We start from the raw sequence: 19473 nt of genomic DNA on the forward strand, positions 1-19473 counted from the left end.
AAAAAAAAAGGCACAATCACTTCTAACCCTTAAGGCCTCCCTGTGTCCTAGATCTTAAAAGTAAAACTTAAAAGCTCAAATTTTTGGTGCTACTAGAAACCCAATAAAAAGTTTCTGAGACAAGCAAAATTATATTTGTAGTTTTTCCTGAAGAGAGAGAGCAAAACAGAAAAAAGACTAAATAAACCATTAAATTTTGAGACATCTCAGCAATTCATACTATTATCTTTTTATTTTTCCTTTAGGTGATATATTGTTTAATATGGAAACATTTATTGCCATAGTGTCTCAGTACTTTATGAGTTTTTGTCATTGCATTTTCTGTCATTTACATATTTATGTTTCTTCCTGACTTCCCCTACTATCCAAGACATCTCCTACCTCAGTTTACACTCTTCTCTTTCATATCATCCATATAAATGTTGCCTCTCCTCGTCCCCATATATTGCTTTTTATTTTCTTTAAGACAAAATAACTAATGGCCACTGGCAAGCTACCCTGGAAGCTGAAAGAGCATTGTTTCTTGGGTTCACTAAAAAGTTGGACAAATTCACTGAAAGACACTGACTATATACTCCAGTGGAGGTCCAGACAACAAATCTAAAGGACAGTGTTCTCCCCAGGACATGAAAGTGTTCCATGAAAGGAGCAACTGATGATGACCAATCATTTGCCATTGAAGAGGACAAGAAAATGACAATTAGTGACTCTCCACCATCCATTTGCTTCTCTAGCCCCTTCCATCTTATCCACCACCTTCCTATTTTTTTCTGAGCAGTTGCCAAGAACTAAATACAGACCAAACTGAACTATGGGACCTGCCTTGAGCTGACTCAGTGAGGGAACCAGGCTTCTCCAGGCCTACAGGCCTACAGGGTGACCAGGGACAGCTTGGCCTGGGGAGGTTGCCCCAACCATGGCCCGATGAAAGGCTGCAGGTCCTCCCTGGGACAGAGGTGCTTAGGCATCAAAGTGGAACTTGAGAGGGATGGAAGAGAAGCTACTCCTGACCTGCCCCTCTGTTAATTTCCAACTTAGAAACACACTGGCATTTGTGTTGACACTTAGTCATTGAGTCTCCAATGTAATTAGTTGATTTTTGTATTTTTAGGGTGTAAACTTGAAACTTGGAAGGAAAGGACAGAAAAGATACTTTTACTCCTTCTTCCCATTCTTCTCTTAAAAATATCCAGTAATATATGCTTTGGGACCTTTGTTTGTTTACAGTCTTTTCTAGGATTCTTTATATTATTCTTTTTAGTTCTAAACCAAGAATAGTGATAGACCAGAACCCACATGCCTTACAAATTACTATAAGGGAAAATAAGGAATTGTGCTAGTAAACATAGCACATAGTACTTAATCATTCTCAACTATTTTTATTTCTGACAAAGACTTGCAAAATGTGTTGGTAATCTCCATTTAGCATATTAACTAAACGAATGAAAAATAGAATGATTTGTTAAAAACTCATCACATCCATGGCATAGGCAAAGCAGGAAATTAAGAGCTCTTTGATGGGAACCCAAAAGAGCTCGTATAACTTCTAATTTGGGGGAAAAGTTGTGAGTACACATGTTTGAACATAAAATGAAAACAGAAATATAACTTCTAGTTCATTTACTAATTATGAGAGAATGTAGCTTTCAGTTTTTGAGTTTAAAAGTGTATTTCAATATTTGAATAGCTTTATGATGGCCTCAATTGAGCCTTCATTTAGATTATTAGCAACATTACTACGTAAGAGATTTTCTAACAAAAATAAATAAATGCTTATATATCTTCTTGTCCCCACCCCTAAATGTGCATTACTGTTTTCTATTGTACATAAAAGCAATAAAGCCATTGTCAACAATTTCCACCTAAACTTGAGGCCGGAGAATAGAGTCTGGAGGCAGAGAACCTAAGGCCGACTCACACTTACGTCCTAGAACTGAACCAAAAGGAAAACCACACCTCTCCACGCCCAAGTAACAAAAGGATCAGAGACCACTCCTTTTTTTTTTATTGAGAGGGAGTCTCGCATTTTCGCCCAGGCTGGAGTGTAGTGGCGCGATCTCGGCTCACTGCAAGCTCTGCCCGCCGGGTTCACGCCATTCTCCTGCCTCAGCCTCCCGAGTAACTGGGACTACAGGCGCCCGCCACCACGCCCAGCTAACGTTTTGTGTGTGTGTTTTTTTAATAGAGACGGGGTTTCACTGTTAGCCAGAATAAGGCCACTCCCTTTGCTACCCACCCATCTCCACTACTGCAGATGAAAAATGGAAAGTACCTCTAATTGGTCCCCTCCTGCAACCAATCAGACTGGTTGCCAGCCAAGTCTTCATTTACATAGGGTATAATCAAGTAACCAATGGGAAATCAGTAGAGGGTATTTAAACCCCAGAAAATTCTGTAACCAGGGCTCTTGAGCCCCTTGCTCCAGCCTGCTCCCACTCTGTGGCAGGTACTTTCGTTTCAATAAATCTATGCTTTTGTTGCTTCATTCAAAATGCCAAGAATCTGGACGACACGTAGTCAAGACCCTACCGGTAACAAACTAGTAACTGCCTTTATGAGTTACCTCTTGGATAACAGTACTGAGACCACGAAAGAGGTACAGAAGAACTCTAAGTCAAGCCCTGCACTTTAAAAAATAGTATCCTTTAGCCTATAACAAAGGGTCTACAGTGAGAATGTTAAAGGCGAGCAAATTGAAAAGTACCAAGAAGAAAATCTTACAGGGAAGAAGAGCATCAGAACATACATAGTGGGAAGAGATAAAAGGAATGTATGGCCTTTCTTAAAATTATCAGGTTTGGGTAGGTTTCTTGGCTTATTTTTGTCTTAATACTTTATAAATAAGAAGATACTTACATTTATTATCTGACAAAAAATCTGACCAAGAGTGTGATCTTGTATTTGAATTGTACGAAGGGCTTTCTTGTTCTGTTTTCAGTGCATAATTGACTAAAATGGAACTGCTGCCTATTTAATTATTTTCCCCCTTGTTTTCCTGTTATCTAAAAACCTGAGAATCAGATTTAAATTCAGTTTGTAATTTAGTTTTTGGTGGTGGTTGTTGTTATTGTTTAGAACAATTATTGCTTCTAGTTTCAGCCGTATATTTATTCTCTCTCCTAGGTTCATTAGAGCTAAAAATAAATTGGATTAGGCTTAGATAAAATTAAACTGCATGCAATGTCTTTCAGTTGAAAAAAAAGAACCTCAATATTCTTTATGCCATTAATGATAACTACCATCAGCTCATCAATGTGATGACATAGTCCAGAAGAGAGGTAAATGTTCTATAGGCCAGTAAAAGTCTTTATGGAGTCAGGTTCAAAACCTTTATCTGCAACACTAACTTAAATTAATTTGGGGTTAGAATCTCTGGGGAAACTTTTTAACAAAAACAATGACATGTTGGAATGAGAAATCTTTTCTCAGAGAAATCTTAAAATGAGTCAAATATTTGTTTGCCCTGAGAGATTTAGTTGAAGTGTCTCTGGAGATGGAGTGATGAATTCTACAACTCTGAAAGCCCTTCCCATTCCTATAATCCGATGATAAATCTCTGGGCAGTACATTACATTTGTGTTCTCATAAATGGGTGACATGGTCTTTTCATCTTTTACTCTAATGAGAAAAATATATATTGAGAGGTTTTCTTCTTAGGCACTCTGACACTCTTTCTACCTGTCAATGGAGAATACAGATACGTGATTTATAAAGAGAAAAACAACAGTAAATTGGATCCCTACCTCATACCAAACACAAAAATTAATTCTAAATGGTTTAAGGATTTATGTGTCAAATGTAAAACTTTAAACCTTTCTGACCATGGAGCTTTGAAAGAGTACATCCAAATGCACTCATCATAAAATAAGAGCTTGATATCTTTGGCTAGATTAAAATAAAGAACTTCTGCTCATCAAAGAGAGCTTTCAAAAGTGAAAAGATAAACTACATATTGAGATAAGGTATTTGTAACACATATAATAGATAATAATAGTTTTAGAGTATGTAAAGCTAATAAGAGTTAATAAGGAAAAGACAACCTAATAGAGGCCTACCCAAAAGTAACAGAGAGGCATTTCACTGAAGAGATAATATACATGGCCAAAGCAACATGTGAAGAGATGCTCAAGTTTATTAGTTAAAAGGGAAATGCAAATCAAGACCACAATGAGATACCATTTTATACCCTTTCAATTGGCAAAATTTAACTAATTTGACACTTAGTTTCAGAAGGATGGGACTCAACAGGATTGCAGGCAGGAATGTAAATTGCTACATCCATATTGGAAAAACAATTTGGCATTATCTTGTAAAGTTGAACATTCCCATATCTCATACCCAGCTACTCCTAGGTATATTCTTGTGTCCAACCTCAACATCGATATTTCTAGGAACAGCACAAACTGATACTCATACTAGCAGAATAGATATTCTGTGACATAGTCACCCAATTGTACAAGTGAACCATAGCTACCCACCAGGACATAAGTGAATTTGCGTAACATAATAATGAGTGAGAACAGCAAGTTTGAGATATAAAATAAGGAAAACTAAGCAACATATTGTTTATGTATATACAAAACATGATAAACACAAAACTCAAAATGGGGGTGTTTCTGGAATTGAAGACAGCACACAGGCAAGTTTTGTTTTTGTTTTTGTTTTTGTTTTTTTTGAGATGGAGTGAGTCTCACTCTGTCACCAGGCTGGAGTGCAGTGGCACAATCTCAGCTCACTGCAACCTCTGCCTCCCGGGCTCAAGCGATTCTCCTGCCTCAGCCTCCCGAGTAGCTAGGACTACAGGTGCCCACCACCATGCCAGGCTAATTTTTTGTATTTTTAGTAGAGACGGGGTTTCACCATGTTGGCCAGGATAGTCTCGATCTCTTGACCTCGTGATCCACCCGCCTTGGCCTCCCAAAGTGCTGGGATTATAGGCGTGAGCCACCGCACCCAGCCAAGTTTTTTATTTTTAAATTTTAATTTTTAAACTGGAGTTCAGTGGCATGATCACAGCTCACTGCAGCCTCGACCTCCTGGGCTCAAGTGATGCTCCTGCTTCAGCCTCCCAAGTAGCTGGGACTGCAGGTATGCACCACCATACCTGGCAAAGTTTTAAGTTTTGGGATAATTGTAGCTCTTAGACTGAATGGCAGGTTCATAGGTTTTCATTTAGTCATTAAGCAAAAACAAATGAGAACATAAATAAATGAAAAAGAAAAGACAGCTTATGTGGACCAAAGATAATAGTGTTTGTGAAGCAAGGATCAATTACAGTTAACCCAATTTTGTATGTGTGAGATTCTCCTGTATCCCCAAAGGTAAATCAGAAGAAAACTAGTGACTTCACAATTGGTTTATTTGTTCTCTTATAATAATTCAAGGATTATAAAGTATTTTACAAGTTTCAATTCAAAGAGTCTTTGCCACTTCAAGTCTTCTTGCCCCTCCCTCCCACTTTATCTGTTTTTCCTTTTTGGCTTACAGTCGGAGAAAGAGGCAATGCTTAAATGTTACAGTTGGAGAAAGAGAAAATGCTTAAATGTTATTCTCAAATATCAATGGTGAGCCTAGAAAAATGACTTCCTGGGCTTTTATCGCTGTACCCAACAATTCATCAGTGCATATTTCACCCTAATAGCAGCAAGTGACACACACAGTTCTTTGAGTTTTTCATTTTTTGCCTGTGGGGCTACTTGGATTTTATCTTGCTTCCTCCAGGCTCTAAGATTTACATTACCACTAGAAATCAAAATGGGCTTTGAACGCTATTGGTAACCAAGGAGCTATCGGGACTTGAAGAGGCCATTTACTAAGACTTGTAGAGACAAGAAGACTGTTATCTTTTGAACTCTAGTGGCTAATCCACCTTCTCCCAACCCTCTACCCACTGGGCAATTGGAATGGGACCCAGTCTGGCACCAGACTGAGACTCCAAAGGTAGGTAGGTATTTTACCTGAAGCAGTCTGAGTAAGTGCAGCAAGAGTTGAGTAGGATCCACGTTTTCAAGTGTCCTGTGCAGTCCAAACGGGAAAATCCAAGTTCAGCTACCAAATCCAAAGGGTGAATGGAGCCAAAAGAAAAGGAGGACCAAGCCAATAGGACAGGAACCAGTGGAATTCCGGTTATAAATAGTCTTGGGCTATCACAAGGAAAACGATTAAAGTACCCTAAACTGTGAGAATGAGTTGGTTTAGTTCAGTTTAGTTTAAAGGCACAGTATTGGGGCTGATATTAACAAAACCCCCACTGTTTTAGTTTAACTGAATTATTAGGTCTCTTTTCCATGAATGTCTGCCAACATAATTCAGACCTTGATTAGCAGCTAGTTTTTCATCTTCAAATACTTCTGAGCAGAGGCAATTGTATATTAAAAGGGGAGGGCAGATTCTATGATGGAAGGAGGTTAATCAGGAAACAACAGAAAAACAGGAAACGTCATATGGGTTCATGCCAATGGTTCATCCAAATATTATGTTGTCAAGGGATACTTTGTGACATATATTTATTTTTTCCTAGGAAGATAGACTGTCAGTATTCACAAGGCAGATAATCCACGGTAAGCATTTTGGCTAACATCTGCAATATTCCCAACAGCAGTGTATCAGGGTTCCAATCTCTTCACATCTTCACTAACATTTACCTCCAAATACCATGACATTGAGGATTAGACTTTAACATATGGATTTTGGAGGGGCGTAAACATTCAGTGTATAGCACCAATTTTAGAGGGAAAGTGCTCAATATTTCATAATTAACATTGGTGTTAGCTTAAGGTCTTTCAAAGTTATTATGGCAGATATTTTCCAAAGATGGACTCAACAAAATTTCTTATCCTACGTGTTTTTCTAGAACCTTGTCACAATACCAGTAGGAGGTGGAGTTTATTTTTCCCTCCTCTTGAACATGGGCAGGCATTTGTGACTGTCTCAAGTAATAGAGTATGATGGAAGGGAAGTATGTGACCTCTAAGGGTTGGTCATGAAAGATGCCATGCTCTTCTCCCTGGCACTTTTGAGATAATCATTCTCAGAACCCCACTGCCATGCTGTGAGGAAGCCCAAGAAGCCAGAGCAGGGTTCCACATGGAAAGGAACCAAGGCTCCTAGCTCACAGCTCAGCTTAGTTCCTATCTGACAGCCAGTACCAACTTGTGAACCATGTGACTGAATCAGCTCGAAAACAGAGCCCCCATCCTCGGGTCAAACTGTCCCAGTCAACATTGCATGAAACAAGCTGACCTATACTCCCTGAGTCTTACTCAAATTGCAGACTTGTGAGTGAAAAAAAAAAAAAAAATTGGTTGTTCTAAATGCCCATCAATGACAGACTGGATAAAGAAAATGTGGCACATATTCACCATGGAATATTATGCATCCATAAAAAAGAATGAGATCATCTCTTTTGCGGGAACATGCATGGAGCTGGAGGCTATCATCTTTAGCAAACTAACTCAGGAACAGAAAACCAAGTACTGCATTTCTCATTTATAAGTAGAAGGTATATGTTAAGAACATATTAACCCAAAAAAGGAAACAAAAGACACGGGTCTACTTGACGGTGGAGGGTGGGAGAAGGGAGAGGACCACAAAAGGTAACTACTGGGTACTGAGCTTAATACCTGGGTGATGTAATAATATGTACAACCCACTACCGTGACACATGTTTATCTGTGTAACAGACCTTCACGTGTACCCCTAAACCTAAAATAAAAATTTAAAAATAAATATATGTTTTAAAAATTGGGGCCTGGTGCAGTGGCTCACTCCTATAATCCCAGCACTTTGGGAGGCCAAGGTGGGCGGATCACTTGAGGTCAGGAGTTCCAAACCAACCTGGCCAACATGGTGAAACCCCACCTCTACTAAAAATACAAAAATCAGCCAGGCGTGGTGGTAGGTGCCTGTAGTCCCAGCTACTTGGGAGGCTGAGACACGAGAATCACTTGAACTCAGACAGTGAGCTGAGATCACACCACTGCACTCCACCCTGAGCAACACTGCAAGACTCTGTCTCAAAAAATTGCTTGTTGTTAAAGCTGCTGCATGTTGGGGTGGTTTGTTTTGTAGTAACAAATAACTGGAGCAGATGCTCATTAGACTGAGAAAGTTACTTTCTATTGTTCATGTGCTGAGAGTTTTATGAGAAATTCATAATTTTTATCAAATATTTTTGCTGCATCTATTAATAAAATGTTTCCCCTTTTTTGTAATATGGTAAAATGTATAGATCATTTTTAAATATAAGGCCATCCTTGCATTCCTCATTATTTTAATATATTGCTGGATTTGATTTTGTAATCTTTTGTTAAGATTTTTGTATTGATGTTCATAAGTGATATTGATTTGCAGTTTTCTTTCTTTGTAGTATCTTTGGTAGGTTTTGTTATTAGGATTACACTGGTCTCATAATGGTTCCTTTGCTTTTTCTTTTAGATATATAGCATGTAAAAGGTATTCCTTGTCATTTGTCATCAGGGAAATACAAATAGAAACAACAGTTAGATACCACTGTACACCTACGAGAATGGCCAAACTCCAAAACATTCACCACACCAAATGCTAGTGAGGATGTAGAGCAACAGGAGCTCTCATTTATTGCTAGTGGGAATGCAAAATTATACAGCCACTGTGGAAGACAATTGTACTGTTTCTTACAATACTCTTACCATACGATCCAGGAATCACATTCCTTGATATTTACCCAAAGGAGTTGAAAACTTATGTCCACACAAAACCCACACATAGATGCTGATAGCAGCTTTATTCACAATTGCCCAAACTTGGAAGCAATGAAGATGCCCTTCAGTAGGTAAATGAATAAACAGTGGTACATCCAGACAATGGAATATCACTTAGCACTGAAATGAGCTATCAAGCCATGAAAAGACATGAAAGAAACTTAAATGCATATTACTAAGTGAAAAAAAGCTCATCTTAAAAGGCTGCATACTATGTTATTTCAACTGTATGACATTCTGGGAAAGCCGAAGTTTGTAGACAGTAAAAAGATCAGTGGCTGCCAGGGGTTAGGGGGAAGGAGGGATGAATACACAGAGCACAGAGGATTTTTAGGGCAGTGAGACTATTCTGTGTGATATTATAATGGCAGACACATGTCATTACAAATTTGTCCAAACCCATAAGATGCTGTGTGTTGGGGTAGAATGTATAATATCAAGAATGAACACTGTGGGCTTCTTTGCTGCTTTTCTGTAGGACCTTCAAACTTCCTTTATGCCTCTTTCTGAAGCACATTAAGCCCAGCTGCATCTGGTATTCCAGGTGAGTATCCACTATAGATATCCCCTAAGAAGAAAGATCACTTAGCAAAGACTCTCTTTTGCTTCTCTTTTTATTATTATTATTATTATTATTATTGACAGAGTCTCACTCTGTTGCCCAGGCTGGAGTGCAGTGGCATGATCTCGGCTCACTGCAACCTCCGCTTCCCGGGTTCAAGCAATTCTCGTGCCTCAGCCTCCCGATGAGCTAGGGATTACAGACACGCACCATTGCTTCTCTTAAGGTCCCCTTTTGCTCAAAACATAGAAATACCCAAATTACACTCTCTGATGGCAGTACAAGTCATTTAGTACTAGATAGTAAAAAGATTTTTAAAATCTACAAATGGGGAAACTAAAAATCACATTTAAAAACAAAACTGAAAACACCCTTGGTGAGATATTTATAAATTTTGCTTGAGCCTTTAAAAAGCTAACAGGTAGCTAATGCTTCCAATTCCTGGCTAAGAAGAACTTATGGAAAGATTTCGGAAGGCTTTTAAAAGCTCCAGATACATTGGGCTGGGAATCCTGGCTCTCAAATTCACTGGCTGAGTCAATTTGGACCACTCCTTCAGCTATAGTTTCTGGTCTTTAAATGCAAACATTCCTCGGTCTGCAAGAAGCTTTTTCCCTGAAATAGTCACCTTGCAAAATATTCTTTTTTTTTTTTTTTTTGAGACAGGGTCTTGCTCTGTTGCCCAAACTGGAGTGCAGTGGCACAATCACTGCTCACTGCAGCCTCTACCTCCTGGGCTCAAGCAATCCTCCCATCTCAGCTTCCAGAGTAGATGGGACTACAGACACATGCCATTATGTCCAGACAATTTATTTTTATCTTTATTTTTACAGATGGGATTTCACTATGTTTCCCAGGATGGTCTTCAACTCCTAGGCTCAAGTGATCCTCTCACCTTAGCCTCCCAAAGTGCTGGGATTACAGGTATAAAACAGCTTGGCCAGCTTGAAAAGTACCTGGATTACATGCGTGAGCCACCACACCCAGCAGCAAAGTACTCTTGTTATTTAAACTTCCTCTATTCTCACTAAATCGGCTTCTAACCCGGATCTGTTTGACTCCATATCCTTTTCCATTTACCCTGTTATAATTTTGTTAGTTTATTTCCTTTTAGAAAATATAACTTGGTGGCCGGGTGCGGTGCGCTTGCGCCTGTAATCTCAGCTTTGGGAGGCTGAGGCTGGGGGATCACTAGGTCAAGTGATCGAGACCATCCTGGCCAACACGGTGAAACCCCATCTCTACTAAAAATACAAAAAATTAGCTGGGTGTGGTGGCTTGCGCCTGTAGTCCCAGCTACTTGGGAGGCTGAGGCAGGCAAATTGCTTGAACCTGGGAGATGGAGGTTGCAGTGAGCCGAGATTGCACCACTGCACTGCAGCCTGGCAACAGAGCAAGACTCCGTCTCTAAAACAAACAAACAAACAAAAAAGAAAATATAACTCGGGGAGTTCACAGTAGTGGTAGTCCTGAGCACATCCCCACTTGCCCTCATGTATACCATTGATTTTCCCAAAGAGGATCCAGAAGAGAAATGGGCCATGCAGCGTCTGTGAGGTAGGAGACACTGCCTGCTCTACGTGGGTATGCTAAGCCTTCCTGGCCACCTCTGCAAAGGCCAAAAGGGGGCAATTCTTCCCTGCCCTTGAGACTGAGGACCAAGGAAGAGGGAAGCTTCCTGCAGGTAACCTGGCAGGGAAGCAAGAGAACTGGCAGCAGACTGGCCCATAGGCGTAGGGACACCTGAGAAGCCCTTTGTCTTCCACCACCTGTGGGTCCCCACTGTAAGGATTCTCCACCAACCAGATCTGAGACCGAACCAGCCAACAAAGAAACATGACACTGCATATGATGGCACCCAGCAGCCAGAGAGAGGAAAAACCAAGAGAACAAGCACACGCCCAAGGAAATACAACTGCTACAGGAGACAGATGAAAACATAAGCTGAAAACAAAACAAACCAACAAAAGCAAGCACTTAAAAAGCCCAAGTGCATCTGCAAATAATAATAATAATTCATTAATAATAAAAACGCATGATTTCTCATTAGAAATTTCACAGGTAAATTAAAGGAGAGAATGGTCACTGGTCTGAATTAGTGGTCTGGAAATTCATGGACACAAAAATGTAAGAAGTTGGAAATCATGACAGCAACTGTAAGGGATTTGGAGGCTATCTATTCAGGATATTTAAAAGACAAATAATAGAAATTTCAGAAAGAGAAAACAATATACCAAAAGAGAAAACAATTTTTAAAAAACTAAACAAGGCCAGGCGCAGTGGCTCACGCCTGTAATCCCAGCACTTTGGGAGGCCGAGGCGGGTGAATCACGAAGTCAGAAGTTAGAGACCAGTCTGGCTAACATAGTGAAACCCTGTCTCTACTAAAAATAGAAAAAAATTAGCCCAATATGGTGGTGTGCGCCAGTAGTCCCAGCTACTAGGTAGGCTGAGGCAGGAGAATTGCGTGAACCGCGCGGCGTTTCACTCCAGCCAGGGCGGGGGCGGGGGCGAGGGCGGGGGCGGGGGGGCATTGGGGGGTGGGGGGCGCATGACAGACTGTGTCAAAAACAAAAAACTAAACAAACGAAACTTTTCACTTTGAGGAGAAAGACTTGAGTCAGTAAACTAAATGATCCATTGAAGAGAAATCACAAGTACACAGGCATAGCATAGTAAACCCCCTAAATTCTAGGGACAACTGGAAAATCTTATAAGATCCTAAGTAGAAAGGACAAATTATCCACAGAAATGCTTTTATATCATTAAAGAAATTAAAAATAAAAGAACTTAGAATTTCATTTAAGAAATTATAAAGAGGTCAATTTTTAAAAGAGGAAAAGGAATAACAATTAACAAAGATAAAACAGCAAACAAACACAAAAAGAGTAAGGATAAGTTTACGTAAAAGTGTCTTTTGAAAAAGATTAATAATAGAAATAAATCCCTCAGGAGCCTGATGAGAAAGAAGAGAAAGCCAAAGAGACAAGGTAAAAAAACGAGAAAAAAAATGTAAGAGAAATTTTTAATGATAAGGAAATATTTATCTCTCTAAAGGCAAATCTGACAACAAATTTTAAAACCTAGAAGATAATAATAGTTTTCCAGCAAAATACAAATGACTAAAATAGATCCAGGAAGAAATCATAAATCTGAATAGACCAATTATGACAGAAGAAAGGGTAGTAAGAGAGCTACCACTTAAATTAAGCACGAAGACCAAATGGGCATTTGTGCTGGATGCTATCTAATTTCTAAAGAACTGATCATTTCAATGCTATTCAAGTTAGTCCAGGGTAGAGAGGAAAGACAGAAAAGTCTCCAACTCATTTTACATAGCCAGCACGACTTTAATGCCACAGCCTGATCTAGTAGAGCACAGAATAAAAATTTATAGACCTATATCACTTTCAAATAAGATGCAAAAACTTCTAAACAAAATATGGACAGACATCAGCAAGTTCTCAAAAACTGGTGCACTAAGATCAAGCAAGTTTTTTTCAAGGAATGTGGGAGTGACTTGCTTTCTGAAAATCACTCTCAGTGACCATCAGCACAATCTATTCCATCAACAGACTAAAGGATAAAATCCATAGGATTGTATCAGTAGATTCTGAAAAAGCTTGAATAAAACTAAACAACCATCTCTAACAAAAACTCAAGATAAGTAATGAAACTTTTTGATCTACTAAAGACAATTCACAAACAAACCACAACTGTCATTCCAAATTATAACACACAATACACTAAACCATTTCCATTAAAACCAGGAACCAGTTGTTAAAACTAGTTACTAAACAACTGGCATCGACATTAAAAAAGATATTAAAACCACATTTTTTGTTGATGACCTAATTGCATACCTAGAAATCCATGAGATTCTAGTAAAATATGTACTAGATTCACTTAAAAATTATTGGTAAGATGGTAGTATACAAAATAAATATTAAAAGATAAACAGTTTTTCTCTGCTCTAGCAGTAAGTTCTTAAATGAAAATAGGGGAATTTCTATTTATAATAGTGACACAATGTAAGTAAATAATGGGAATATATTTAACAAGAGGTTCACAGGATCTATAGGAAAACTATAAAATCTTATGAGCAGACATTTCAAAAAGATCCGAACAAAGCTGAGTATAACATTTTCTGGTTTGAGATGACTTAATATCATAAAAATGTTACTTGTACCAAAACCACTGCATAAATTTAGTTCAATTCCAAATGGAATCCTAAAATGGTTTATTTTAATTGTCTAAAATATCTTTAGAATTTATGTGGATGAAGAAAATGCCCAAAAATATCCAAGAAAGGCATGGGAAAAACAACCACCAGTGTCTGGTCAGGGAGAGCAGGGGGACTGACTTTGGGAATATAAGAGGCTTCTATAAAGTCGTGGTAATCAAATGAATATGTTATGACATGGGAATGACAGATCAGTGGGTAGAATAGAGAATTGGAAATGGTCACAGTATATATAACAATATATGCAAGATGCATTAGTAACATAGTAATGTTAATAGCAATCATATCAGAACTCTTCCATAAAAAAGCATATTACCATGTAGAAAGGTGGGGAAAAGATATGAATGGACAGTTCACAGAAGACCAACTCCAAATACAGCAAACACATGAAAAGATGCTCTAAAGCACTAGTAGTCAGGAAATTGCACATAACAAGAGCAATGAGCTGTCACTTCATACTTATCAAACTGGCTGAGAAGAAAGCTAACACTTTTTGCTGGCTGGGATGTGGAGAAAGGAAAAAAAAAGATACTCTCAACATCACTGGTGAGAGTGGGAGAACTTTTTGTTGTTGTTGTAAAATTGTCAAGCAACATCCCATAAAACTACAGACATTTATACCTTCCAATCCAACAATCCTACTCTAGGGAATCTAGCCCACAGAAAGAAAATCACCAGTAATTAAGGAACTATGTAAAAGGTATTTCCTGTCATATTATTTGCGGTAGGGGAAAATACTCGACTAGAAACAAAAGAGATGCTTATTACAGGGAAATGGCTAGATCAAGTATGAAATACTGGTACCAAGGGGTAAAAGATCCACATTATATACATGAACGAAGGTTCTGTCAGGTAACTTGGAGGGATTTCTACAAGATGAAAGTGTGTTTAATAGGATTCCATTTTTAAAAACAACTAAGAACAAAACAAGCATTAAAAACTCATGCGTGGGGCTGGGCTCGGTGGCTCACGCCTGTAATCCCAGCACTTTGGGAGGCCAAGGTGGGCCGATCACCTGAGGTCACGAGTTCAAGATCAGCCTGGCCATCATAGCGAAACCCCCGTCTCTACTAAAAATACAAAAATCAGCTGGGCGTGGTGGCGGGCACCTGTAATCCCAGCTACTCAGGAGGCTGAGGAGGGAGAATGGCTTGAATCCAGGAGGCGGAGGTTGCAGTGAGCCGAGATCGTGCCATTGCACTCCAGTCTGGCCAACGAATGAAACTCTGTCTCAAAACAAAACAAAACAAACAATCAACAAAAAAACTCGTGTGTGTCATGGATCTGTGAGTGTATCCCTGTAGGATTATACAAATAGAGAAAGAGAGGACAATTCATACCAGGCTATTCACATGGGTCACCTTGGGGTGTTGGGGTGTTGGGGTGTGCCTGTGGTGAGTAGGGGTTGGGGGATAGGAGGAGACACTAACTTTTGTGGTGTGACACTGGAATGAAATCTGCAGAGAAACCGTCAACCTTTGTCATTTGTATTATTAACAGCTACAAGAACAAGAGTAAAAAGTAGACATTCTGAGTTCCCATTTCATGATAAATTGTATTTTTTTCTTTCCCTGAAGCATTTTTCTTCTATCTGAGCTCATAGAAGCATTTGATTTTCATTTTAACAATTCAAAACTATTTACTGCTATTTCAGAACTTGCAAGTTTTGAATTTTATACTCTTTTCCTGGGTTTTTAGTTGGATTTAAACTTGTTATGGTACTTAAAAAAAAAAAAAAAGATAGAATGGTGTGTGTTCTTGTTTCCTACACCTTTCTGAGTGGATTCAGTTTTATATTTATACTTTTAGCCACAGCAGAACATGTATCTAAGAGCAAATTTTACAGCAACTCCAATATTCCATGCTAGTTTAGAATTAATTATCTTACAGGTCTGTTATCTAATCTGGTGGATCAGCGAAGGCTTCCTGGAGGAGGTGTGCAACACATAGTAGGCATACAGATATTTGCTAATGAGGACACTTCTAAAGTGACCCTTAACGGGCAAGTAGGAGTTAGGCAGGCAAAGAGAGTTGAGAGAACAGATGGGTTATTCCAGGCAGAGAAAATACTAGTCACAAATGGCATTTATAACAACTGGCATTTATTGAGAGAAAATACTAATAACCACAACTGGCATTTATTGAGACAACTGGCATTTATTGAAAGTTCACTATGTGCAAGGTAGCTTGCTAAATACTTTACGTGCATTATTAACTCATTGGCTCCACACATCAACCCTATTATCTCCAAACTACAGCTGAAGAAACAGGTTTAAATTTAGTGGCTCCTTCAGGTGTCAAGGCCTCTAAGAACACGGTAAGAGGTGGAACTGGGATTCAAACCCCAGTCCGTGTATTTCCAAAGCCTGAGGTTTTAACCACTGCAGGGCACGGCCTACGCTAACAGCAGGTGTAAGAGCCTGTGTTAGGTATCCTTAATGTATTGGGTTACTTAACAACTCAGTCAGGCATGGCTATCCTACCTGTTTCTCATTTCACTAGCTGAAAGAATTTAGTAACATTTTCACACCTGGACATCTGTGTGCCTTGACCTCTAGATCTTTTAGAAAAGTGTTCAGTGAGGCAATTCCTGGCATTAACTTGTAGGTGTTCCCAGTACTAATACTATTTAATTCAGCACAGAATCTATGCATTCTACTCAGCTTTTAAAGATACCAAATTCTACATGGAAAACATTTCTCCCAAGGTAATTCAATAAGTAAAACTTGTTTTTCTTTAAAAGTGTGTCGTTTTTCCTGAAAATCTAAATAATGTTCGTAGTAGTTTATCTTCACTAAAACTGTTCTTAACTATACACGGCTCATAAAACACTAAATGGCAAGATTTCCATTCTATCCAGAGTAAAGCTAAGGTAGTCAAAGCTCTTTGCTTCATTTTCATCTCTGTCTTGGACTGGGTTCATTTCTTTACCAAGAACTAGTAATAAATTAATTACTAGTAAATTTAGCTTTTTAGCTAAAGAAAAATGAGGAATTTACCTTAAGGATGCCATAGTATCTTGTATATCCTAAAGGAAGAAGGTGTATTTGGGTTTCAAAAGAGGCTAGAAAAGTGACTGGAAAAAAAAAAAAAACCAGAAACCTACATTATTCTGGAGCCATATGTCCTCTGTTGCTGCTTCTCTCTGTTCATCTGCTTCATTCTTTCTATTTTACATCAACCTTTTCTCTCTCACCACACAAGGACCACTTATCAATTCTGGATGACTCCCAGGTCAACAACGTAAAATTTAGTTAGACTTTGAGTTCCTTGGCTCAAATGATCTGAAAGGTGAATCTGATTGGCCACTGGCCCACTAATAAATTGCCTTCCCCTACTTCCAGCCCTGGTCTACATAACTGTGATTAAGGAGGTGTGGAACCACTTAGTATGTAACACGTAGGCCCCTTTCCAGGGCCTTGGAGAGGATGGATTTCTAAGAACAGTCAATGAGGTTAGAGCTAGCTGCCATTAAAGAAATCAACTGCCAAGAGTAGTAGTAAGACTAGTCCCAGCTGGGCATGGTGGCAAGTACCTGTAGTCCCAGGTACTTGGGAGGCTTAGGAGGGAGGCTCACTTGAATCCGGGAGTTTGAGGCTGCAGTGAGTTATGATCATACTACTGCACTCCAGCCTGGGCCACAGAGTAAGACCCCCTTTCTAAAAAGAAAAAGAAAAAAAAAAAAAGGTAGGACTGTCCACCAACAGGTGAAGAAAATGTGTGGTGCATCTACACAATGGAATACCATTTAGCCTTATAAAAGAAGGGAGTGGGACTCTTCCAGCTACATGGAAGGATTGCTTGAGCCCAGAAGTTGGAGTTCAGCCTGGGCAACATAGCCAGACCCTGTCTCAAAAAAAAAAAAATCCTGTCATTTGTGATGACATAGGTGAACCTGGAGGACATCATGTTAAGCCAGGTATAGAATGGAAAATACCACATGATTCCACTTACGTGGAATATTAAAAAGTTGAATTCATGGTAAGTTCAAGAGATCTGTTGTATGTCATAGCGACTATATATTGTATCCTTGAAAACTGCTGAGAAAAGAGATTTTAAGTGCTCTTACCACAAAAAATTAGTTTGTGAGGCAATGCATATGTTAATTGGATTGATTTAATCATTCTCTAATGTATACATTCTTAATCAATTATTTAATAGACAGGGTCTTGCTCTGTCACCCTGGCTGGAGTGCAGTGGTTCGATCATAGCTCACTGTAACCTTGAACTCCTAGGCTCAAGTGACCCTCTTACCTCAGCCATCCAAGTAACTGGGACTACAGGTGTGTGCCACTGCTGCACCTGGCTACATATTTTTAAACAGCATGCTGTACACCATAAATATATACAATTTTTATTTGTCAATTTAAAAAAGTACCATTTGACATAAAATTAATCAAGGTTAGACTTTCCTGTTCAACTGGATATGTACAAATGCAATGCAAAATAACTCGAACATACCTCTGTGGTACCTTCCTAGATTCACACATCCAAATCTATAAAACTCAAATATGGCTCTTTGGATATGTATTTTAGTCCCTAAATCATGTTTTCTTTAAACTATATCTGATTTTAGAATGAAATTCATCATGTACTTTAGTCACAGATTCATGACTTGAGAACAACTCTTAGTTTAAAAATGTGTTAACTCTAACAAGGTTCAAGAAAATTCACATGCCTACCCAGTGAGTACCTGAGTTGCAGCAGGTGATCCCTACATATTTGTTGACTGAATGTCAAGTTTTGCCAGCCTTTAAAGAATCACACCACACTGTTAGAAAAACTGACATGAAGGACCAAGTGTGATGGCTGACACCTGTAATCTCAGAACCTTGGGAGGCCAAGGGGGAGGATCACTTGAGTCCAGGAGTTTGATGCCAGCCTGGACAATACAGTGAGACCCCATCTCGAAAAAAAAAAAAGAAAGAAAGAAAAACGGACACAAGTGTTTTATCTCTTGTCTTATTTAATGTATTATGCACTTCCTTGATTTTCCTGTGTCCTACTATTCAAAACTGTAACAATTTTGTTCAACATTAGCACCATATCATTTTATAAAACTCAAATCAGCCAACTTTCCTGGAAAGGGGTTGATGGAGGTGAATAAAGAGAACAGTGGAAAGTTTGAGGCTGAAAATATATATATATATATATGTGTGTGTGTGTGTGTATATATGTGTGTGTGTGTGTGTGTGTATATATGTGTGTGTGTGTATATATATATATTTTGTTTTTTTTTTGGGTGGAGGGGAGACAGAGTCTTGCTCTGTTGCTCAGGCTGGTGTGCGGTGGCGTGATCTCAGCTCACTGCAACTTCTACCTCCTGGGTTCAAGCGATTCTCCTGCCTCAGCCTCCCGAGTAGCTGCAACTACAGGTGCCCACCACCACACTTGGCTAATTTTTTGTTTGTTTGTTTGTTGTTGTTGTTGTTAGTAGAGACGGGGTTTCACCATGTTGCCCAGGCTGGTCTCCAACTCCTGAGCTCAGGCAATCTACCTGCCTCGGCCTCCCAAAGTGCTAGGATTACAGGTGTGAGCCACCGCGCTGGGCCTGAAAATAGATTTTTTTAGATTGCCTGTAGATTTGGGTCATGGCTTCAGCTCACTTGCCAGTATTAGCGATGGCTCATTTAATGGTTGGCTGGCTGGATTTCCTCTTCCTCTCAGCTTCTATCATCTTTCAAGTGAATTTCATAAGAGCTGATCCTACCAAATTGATTTCTAGCCTGGACTCCTGGTAACAGTCCAGGGGGTGCTAAGTGGAAGAACAACCGAGAACAACAAAATGGCATCTTTTTTTTCCTGCTATCCCCTACTCTGACAACTCACCTCAGGACAGAACACCTGTTCATCCATGGTTGTAATGTGGTATCATCTGATACCATAGTGACAGAGTCCAATGTGTCAGTTTAGGTTAAAAACTGTCT

This window comes from Macaca mulatta, chromosome 8, assembly GCF_049350105.2.
Source record: "Macaca mulatta isolate MMU2019108-1 chromosome 8, T2T-MMU8v2.0, whole genome shotgun sequence".
Lineage (NCBI taxonomy): Eukaryota > Metazoa > Chordata > Mammalia > Primates > Cercopithecidae > Macaca > Macaca mulatta.